This window comes from Kryptolebias marmoratus, linkage group LG20 (genome assembly GCF_001649575.2).
Source record: "Kryptolebias marmoratus isolate JLee-2015 linkage group LG20, ASM164957v2, whole genome shotgun sequence".
NCBI classification, from domain to species: domain Eukaryota; kingdom Metazoa; phylum Chordata; class Actinopteri; order Cyprinodontiformes; family Rivulidae; genus Kryptolebias; species Kryptolebias marmoratus.
The window spans coordinates 16,754,908-16,764,078 of NC_051449.1; the positions used below are offsets into that span (position 1 = coordinate 16,754,908).

A 9,171-nucleotide genomic window follows, 5' to 3' on the forward strand; every position below is an offset into this window, starting at 1 on the left:
GCTTTCCAAACATGAGAGATGAACTGTGGTCCGCGGTCTGAAACAATGTCAAGTGGTATGCCATGAAGTCTGAAAACGTGAGTGACTAGGAGCTGTGCTGTTTCAAAAGCTGACGGAAGTTTGGCTAGCGGGATGAAGTGAGCTGCTTTGGAGAACCGGTCTATGATATTTAATATAACGGTGTTACCTTCAGAAGGTGGAAGTCCGGTAATGAAATCTAGGGCAATGTGTGACCAGGGTCTAGCAGGAGTGGGTAGTGGTTGGAGAAGGCCAGCAGGTGGTTGATGTTGGGTCTTATTTCTAGCACAAACAGAACAGGCTGAAACATACTCCTTCACATCCGGAACCATGGTTGGCCACCAAAAATATCTCTTTGCAAAAGCCAACATCCGAGAAACGCCGGGATGGCAGGTAAGTCTGTGGTTATGTATCCAGTCCAATACCTTACTGATGACGGTTCGTGGCACGAACCTCCTTCCTGGAGGACCGGTCCCGGATCAGGTTCTGCCTGTTGTGCCAAGGCAATGGTGTTCTCTATGTTCCAGGTTACTGATCCCACAAAGCAGGTAGGAGCGAGCACGTTGACATCCGTCTTGGGTGTGTCGGAATCGGAGAACTGTCGGGACAAGGCGTCGGGTTTGACATTCTTGGAGCCAGGCCTGTAAGTAATCACAAAATGGAATCGAGCAAAAAATAACGACCATCTTGCCTGTCGTGGTGTAAGTCTCTTAGCGTTTTGTAAATACGTGAGATTCTTATGGTCAGTCCATATAACAAATGGAACCTCCCCCCCCTCAAGCCAATGCCGCCACTCTTCTAATGCCAATTTGATGGCTAACAATTCTCGGTTGCCCACATCATAGTTCCTCTCTGATGCAGACAATCTCCGGGAGTAGAATGCACAGGGGTGGATCTTGTTATCCTCAGGGGACCGTTGAGACAGCACTGCCCCGACTCCAGAATCCGAAGCATCAACTTCGACAATAAATTGTCTCTCTGGATCGAGATGACAAAGCACTGGTGCAGAGGAAAACAACGATTTGAGTCGGCTGAATGCAGAGTCGGCCTCAAGAGTCCAAACGAATGAACGGAGGGTAGAGGTGAGTTGTGTTAATGGAGCTGCAACTCGGCTATAGTCTTTTATAAATCTCCGGTAAAAGTTTGCGAAACCAAGAAAACGTTGGAGCTCCTTCCTATTGGATGGGACTGGCCATTCTGTTACTGCACGGACCTTCTCAGGGTTCGTACGGAACTGACCCCTTTCAAAAATGAAGCCCAAAAAAGTCTCTGAGTCCATGTGAAATTCGCACTTCACTGCCTTGACAAAAAGCTGATTCTCAAACAATTTCTGCAGAACTGCCCTGACATGATTTTTGTGCGAGTCGAGATCACGCGAAAAAAATCAAAATATCATCCAGATAAACAAAAATAAAATCGTTCAAGAAATCACGAAGAACGTCGTTCACTAACGCCTGGAAAACGGCCGGGGCATTGGTCAGCCCAAAAGGCATGACCAAATATTCGAAATGCCCTAAATGGGTCTTGAACGCCGTCTTCCATTCGTCCCCCTCCCTTATCCGCACGAGATGGTATGCGTTTCTAAGATCTAGTTTAGAAAAAACCGTAGCCGAATGCAACCTCTCATGGACCGAATCGAGTAAAGGGAGTGGATATTTGTTCTTAACAGTAATAGCATTCAGGCCTCGAAAATCAATGCACGGACGCAACGTCTTATCTTTNTCACGAGACATGCGGATGAAGGGGCCATGGTCAGATGAAACTAAATTTTTTTTTGTAACTTTTGTACAACAAGGTCATCACCATGTTTGGTACAAACCTACTACCTCTCATCATGTTGTGAACACCATCCCTACAGCATGGTGGTGGCAGAATCATAGGGATGTTTTTTATAAGCAGGGAATGGGAAACGTCAGAGCTGAAAGACAGATGGATGGAGCAAATCTAGAGAAATCCTTGAGGGAAACTTGTGTGAGTCTCTCAGAGATTTGAGACTGGGACGAAGGTTCACCTTCCAGCAGAACAATGGGCCTACCCAACTTAAAGTAGCTTAAGCAGTGTTATCATAAAGAATGGGTAAAGATTCCAGTGGCCAGATGTACCAAGATCATGGAGCCAACCTAAAGAGATTTGGTGCTTTCACTGTTACAAAAGGTGGCTCTACAAAGTATTGACTTTGGGGAGGTTCTAGTTTTGTAACATACTATAAGTATGTAGGTAAAAAAAAGTTATTTGCGCCTCACAGGGTCTTAAATATTAGATTATAGCAACTTTAACAACACATTGACATATTGCAGTGTAACATTATGTATTTAACAAATGCTGAAGAAGAAGTAGTCTTTGAGAAAATTAAAAGTATCCTATTACCCTATGACAGTAACAGGCTTCACAATGTGGCGGAAACTTGGACCCCTCTTCTTTACAACACTGCTTCAGTTCATTGAGATTTGCACAAATTTGTTTATTCCCACAACATCATTTCAGTCTGGTTACTGCCTGGACTTTGACTAGTTCATTACAAGGCTTTGATTTTGCCACTTTTTTCAGTCGTTTGTAGTTTACATCTTTGTCCAGTGGCCTAATCCATTTTGATCCAAGCCTCATTTGTGGGACAGATGGCCTCACTTTTGACTCCAGAATGCTTTAGTGCACAGAAGAGCTCATGGTTTGCAACACAGTCAGGGTTTTGTTGTTATCTGACTCAACAAAACCTCAAATAATACTTTAAAGTAATTTTTTCAGCCCTGCTGCTTAAGGTGGTGGTTAGGAATTTTTTTTAGTCACCTCAATTTTTCAGGTTCAAGTTCTGGCTGCATTCACAAAGAAAGAAGGCATTTGAAGCATAATTTAATGGTTCTTTTGCAAAACAAATACACCAATTTTCCCAACACCTAATTTTTAAAAATGCTAGTTCTCTTAAGAGTTTTGAGAACACAAAAGTCATCAAACATGTTTGCTGAAAAGATAAACTCTCAGGGACAAATGTTAGGAGTATCTGGGTTTAGGTAGTGACAACTCAACTTTAACACTTTAACTTATATACTCTCCTCTTTAAAAAAGGAATTATTTTTCAATTTGTTTCATAATAACAAGTAAATCACATCACTGACCTAATTTAAATACAATTTCATATATCCCAAAAGACAGACCTACACTAATACATTTTCCAATTCTGGCTGTTTATGGATTTCTTTGCAAATCTGGACTAAACTAAAATAAACATGGGCAGCAGGTCATGCTTTACAAACTGAATTTATGGTTCCCATGGTTACATGATCCACAGCACACATTTGTCTTTTTTATTTTTATTGTAGCCAATTGTCTACAGATTTCTGGGACTTATTTACCCTGCTGTGTACAGGACATACGTGTGTATCCAACTCTGAATATGTGCATACATGCAAAATAGGCAGTGTTTAACTTAAATGACCAATTACAACCAAGGATCTGGAGCTTCAGATTTCCCTAGATCATACAATATTGTAATAGCAATCTGATATGGAAATGTTTTTTTTTAAAGGTGAATGTAACACAGCTACCAGGAGGAAACCTAAAATAAATAGATGCTGTTAAATTATTATTCTGTCAGGTTTCTCTGACGTCGAAGAGAAAACAACAGCTTGGTGGTAGACAGACTACAGGACTCAGATATCAGGTAAGTGAATTTATTTACAGTAAGGAGTGAGATGACCGGAACGGAAGTGGAATCTGAAAAGCGGAGGAGAAACGGTAAGTGATCAAACGAGGATCTTAAGCGAGCGATAAATGAATCAACTGATTGGAGGCTTACTAAATAGTCAGGTGAGGTTCTGCATCGGTTGTTGAGGAAGACAAAAAACATCAACGAGGAATCAAGGCTGGGTCGTTGCAGATGGAACCGGAACCAGACTGGAACGTCAGGCAGACAGGAACTCACTAAGAGGACGAATACAAAAACACAGGTAAGTTAATCTGTAACTTTACAGGCAGGTTACTGAGCTGGCTTGAAGACTTTACCACGAGGTAAGCAATGCTCCAGCGCTGATCTGGTTCCCACCACAGCCTTAAATACAGCAACTCATCTGATGCCTCATCTCCTTCAGGTGTGCAAAAAACCTGCCTGACTCCACCAGTAGGAGGAGCCAAGCATGTCCACCAGGAAGTGTCAACAAAATCACCGATTACAACAGGGATGTTGCAAATCCAGCTTGTAGCAGTCAGTAAACACAAAGTGTTTGTGCATGAGCTCTAGCCGACTAAATGAAAACTGGATACAAGAAGGTAAACCTATGATAATGTTCAGAGTAGAAACATGAGAAAAGTGCTTATGTTATATGGCTGAAAAGTATTTTTAATGCATGATGAGGTCAGTCACTGGTTCTAGATCTAAAGGAAGTGATCTTGAGAGGGATCACAAGACAATTATTCAGTTATGTTGAAATCGATTGGAGGACATACCATGGCCTGAGTCCTGAATAAGGCCAGTACTTTGTTCAGTTTATTTCTCACTTAAAGCTTGGTTATTTTTGGGCTCAAAACCTTCTCTGTTAGTGTTCATGGCTTACAATACCCCTTTTAACAGCATTAACCCTGCCTATTGAATGATATGTTGCAAGGTGCCAGTTATGTTACAACGTGACACTATCAGAGCCTTAGACACAGTCATTGACCTTATATTCATCTTAGTTTTCATTAGAAAGCGCAGGATGTTTTAACCTTTTGACTAAATTATAGCTAGGTTACCTCACTTACATCTGTCTGCCTAATGTGGCATTGTCATCACCTTGAAGTTGCTAGGCAACAGGAAGACTCAATCAAATCATTACGGTTTGCCACAAAGTAGTCCACAATTTAATGCAAGCACCACAAATGGACAGTTTGCTACTTTAGATGACCAGGAGGACGGAACTAGCTCAGCTAACTGGCTGCTGGTTGCGGTTTCACATTTTGCAAGTTATACAGCCTAGCAGTGTTTTGTTGTTTATTTGGAAATAAAAGAAAAAAACAACAAAGTTCAACATCAAAAGCGTTACTTCCCATTAGCTTGACCAGTCGTCGGTTCCATAAACTGGGGAAACTTGCAAACAGAGTCATCCTGAGCGATCATGACATGAAAACACCAGCCAGCTATGAAAGCACTTTGGAGTTTAAATTGTGAATGAAAAAAGTTATTAATGATAATGAAGGTCTTTAATCGGATTTGCAAAAATAAGATGTCTTCTACAACAACAACAACCCTTTTGCAGAATCCCTTGCTAATTTTCCACTTAAGTGACACACCAAAATCAAAACCGACAAGAAAAAAGAAGTCAATTTTTACCTTATTTGACTGTCTGCTAGCCTACATCAACAGACCTGATCAGAAGCTTGCAAAGCGTTATCACTATATTTGGAACAAGCGTGATCAGTAGTTCTTTTTGGTTTAGGTTAGTGCACCACTAGGACAGTTAGGTAATAGTCAAAGGCATGGTAAAACTGTTGCTTTCAAGTACTTGTACCAGGGTGAATAAAGAACAGAACCATCTAATAGATGCTTTGACTAGTTTTGATTGATTGGATCAAACTGGAGCATCAAATCCCTCAGTGGTCTTGTTTGTTGCATTGCTTACAAACAAGAAACCCCAAGTGTGAAAATGAGATTATATGTAGGCAGCCATACCCACTTATCTTATATTTTCATTCTGTGAGCACCATAGCTGCCCCTAAAATAACTTAGTTGCATGTTTCAACCTTTAACACAATCTACAGTACTGATAAACCCCACCACAGTCCAGTACTTATTAAATGTAGACTCTAAGAAATTAAATGTTACAGCTACCTGATTTAGTTTCAGCAACTGGTTCCACTAAAGGTGGTTGTTTAAATGTAAAAAGTAATAATTATTGCTCTCTACCAAAAAGACAAAGGTGGGCAGTAATATTTTTGCCTGTGTCTGTCAAATATCTCGTGAATTTCTGATTATCAGTGAAATATGCAGAAAGTCGTCAATGTAAGCACATCTTCAACTGATTAACATTTGAAATCAGCCCAATTCAAGATGGCCGTCACAGCCAGCTGACTTTTGAGGTTTTGTGCTAAAACTTTAGTGTGGTTGTAGCTGACAGTATTCCCCAATACTCATTGCTCAACATCATTTAAAACTTGGAGTCACTCCTGTTAGCAAAATATCTCTGGCAACATGGCTATAACTCAGTCAGTTTTACAAATATTGAGCCAAAATTTGATGTGGTAGTAGCTAAGAGTCATTTTACAACCCATACTCTGAGCGTAATGTATTGTAATATTGCATGATGTTGCACTTAACATTACTTTCAAGGTTTGATGAAAATGGCTACACCAGCAACAATTCTCAACAGGAGATAATCTTAGATGGTGGGTGGCGGTGGGTGATATGCATTCCTTCAACGAACGCTAGGCCCTCAGTTATTTCAAGCTTCGCCCTCATCATGTGGTTCATGGATGGCAATGGATTCAGAAGATTTCTGAATCTCCCTCCCTCCAAAAAGCAAGAAAAACACCTTGAGACAGTCTCCATTCGCTAAAAGGAAAAGTGCATTTTCAAAAAGGAGTTCACTCCTTTTTGAAGTGACGTTCAGTCAGATAGTTATCAGCGGTTAGCATCTTGTCAGTTGTGACATCAGTCAGAGAGTAATTCATTAGTATCATAACACAGACGTTGTACGGTTGAGCAAACAGCGACAAACTAAACAAATGGTGTCATGTATTAATGCCTAGATTTATTATTAGCTCATGAAACGTTCTTTCAAACCGGCATGTTGTTTTTGAGAGAAAGTTGTTTTAAAGCCTTGAAAATCGATAAAAGCTGGCTCTCGTTTGGCTGGCTATTAGCCTAGCTTAGCCTCCATGACTGATAAGATACTACTGATAAATATCTGACAGAACATTGCTTCAAAAATGACAAAACCATCCCATTAGGCAAAGGGGTTGAGTTAGATTTGATTAAAAGTATTTGGTTGCCCAAACCAAAACTTGCTTGTTTTGTATGTGTAAATCAAACAACACCCAAATATCCTTTTTTTTAGAGTGTAATATTTTATCAACAGCACTAACCACAGGAAACAATACAGAAATCAGGTTCAAACAAGACATCCTGCAGCTGACCATGACTGATTAAAGAAGGGAAGGCCAGTTCTTCGCAACAATAAGGGCCCAAAATTCACAAGCAAATTAAGACAAGCACACATCCTGGTGATCTCTGTCTCAACATCTATTTTAGCTACAAGGTGAGTGAGGAGAGACAGCCTGCAGCTGATAAGAACCACAAAGTGTGTGTGTGTGTGTGTGTGTGTTGGGGGTCTGTAGTTATCAGCATGCAGGCCAGAGCTGGAGCACACAGGCACCAAGGTGCGCTTTCACATCCTCGCACATGCCTTAACGGCGGCTGAGGCAAAAACAGACACGGAATGAAATAAAGAAATCCGCACGATCCGGGCGGCTCTCCGCAAACGGCAACACAAAGACGCGCGAGCCGGCGCGCACGCTGGACCGCTGTCACGCGTGATAATCTCGCGAATGTATCGCTCAAATTTGGGTCAATCAGAGAGCGAAACCGCGTCCGCGGCGGCCAACCCCTTCATCACTGCGACCCCCCACACACACATGCGCGCGCGCGCACACACACACACCTCGGCCTCGGATGGATTGATGCGCGGCCAGCTGAGATGAGATGGTGATGGGGGGGTTGGGGGGAGGGGGGGTCCCATTCTCAGTCCACGATCATGCCCATCATCGTAACAAAAAGCACAATTCACAGCACATATTTCAATCTGCAAAAGAAAGGAAGAAAAAAAAACATCTGGCGCACTCATCGGCTCAAACACAACATCCGGCCATATTCCCCACAGGCTTGTCAGATTCTAGCAATTTTCTCTGTCAAGCCTCTGCACAGATGGGAGGTGTGAGACGAGCGGAATGAGGAGCCGGGGATGACATTGCGCCTGCTTACTGTAAAATACAATCCCTCGGGGGACGGAGAGCCTCCTTTTCTTCCCTCTCTGGACTCCACTCCTTTCCGACGTGCGCGAATCTCCCGAAATTCAGACCATGCAAAGCAGGTAGTAGTCAGTCATTCTACACACACGCACACACGCACGCACACCCCTGCTCGGAAGTCGTCCCTCCAGCTCGGTGGCGCGAGAGAAGAAAGGCAGCATCGGAGAGAGGAGAGAGAGAGAGAGAGGAGCGAGCCAGCTGTGGGGAGGTGATGAAGGAGGGAAGGTAGGAGCGGCCGGGCCGGAGCACTGCGCACAGGAGAGGAGGCAAGGAGAGCGGCGGAGGTGCTTTCCCTCCCTTCCTCCCTCTCTCTCTCTCTCTCTCTCTCTCACCCTCTCTCATAAGCTCACAATAAAACACCCCCCACCACCTCCCATCCCCGCCAGACGGACCGACAGACCGCTTGGATAACAGTGTCGGCAGCGACACTCAGCGGGGATGAGAGGAACTGCAGTATGGCGGGCTGTTAGTGCCACACAACGGCAACAGCTGGAAGGCGGATAGACTGAAGAACAACTCAAACCTCACAATGCTGCAATAGCATCAAACTGGCAACTGATAAATCTAGTAAATGCCAACATCCCATGAAGGAATGCATATCACCCACCGCCCTCCATTTTAAAGTTACCAGCTGCTTTGGTCAAACCTTGATATCTGGGGATGTCACTATGAAGGACTCTCAGCTCCCACTACCTCAAATTTTCGCTCAAAACCTGGTAATTTGACTGAGTCAAAGCCAGTTTTGTTTTGGCTAATGTCAATTAGCTGTGGCATTCAGCTTGAACTGGATTGACTCCACATGTTAATCAGTTGTAGATGTACATCTAATGATTATTTCCTGAACGTTTCATTAAAATCCATCCAGTGGTTCTTGAGACAGACAGGCAAAAACGTCACTGTCCGCCTTTCAGTGGCGGTTGATAATTGAAAATGAAATAATTATTTTTTTTGTATGAAATAAGCATTATTATTGCAATGGAACAACAAGCTTTTATTCCTGCAATATAAGAGTTTCTTTAAAAAAAATAAAAAATGATTGTTTGCAGATTATGAAACATTTATTCATTTTTTTTTAGGAAACCAAAAATATCCACTAGTTTTCATGTTTAATAAAATAAAATAAAATTAACTTTGCATAATGCACAATAAACCTCACTTTAT

General features: G+C 42.3%; 1 protein-coding gene across 9 annotated transcripts in view; it reads right to left on the reverse strand.

Moving 5' to 3' along the window:
- ctnnd2b (catenin (cadherin-associated protein), delta 2b) overlaps nt 1-8,322 on the reverse strand; it is a 160,685-nt gene extending 152,363 nt beyond the window's left edge. For 7 of the 9 annotated variants that reach the window (XM_037982054.1, XM_037982053.1, XM_017420867.3 and 4 more), the window contains exon 1: nt 7,964-8,321. The gene's annotated coding sequence lies outside the window, so the exon portion shown is untranslated. Of the gene's footprint in view, nt 1-7,963 lie in introns of all 9 variants that reach the window. The other 2 variants (XM_017420860.3, XM_017420864.3) reach the window with 2 other exon arrangements.
- Nucleotides 8,323-9,171: the final 849 nt, after the last annotated feature.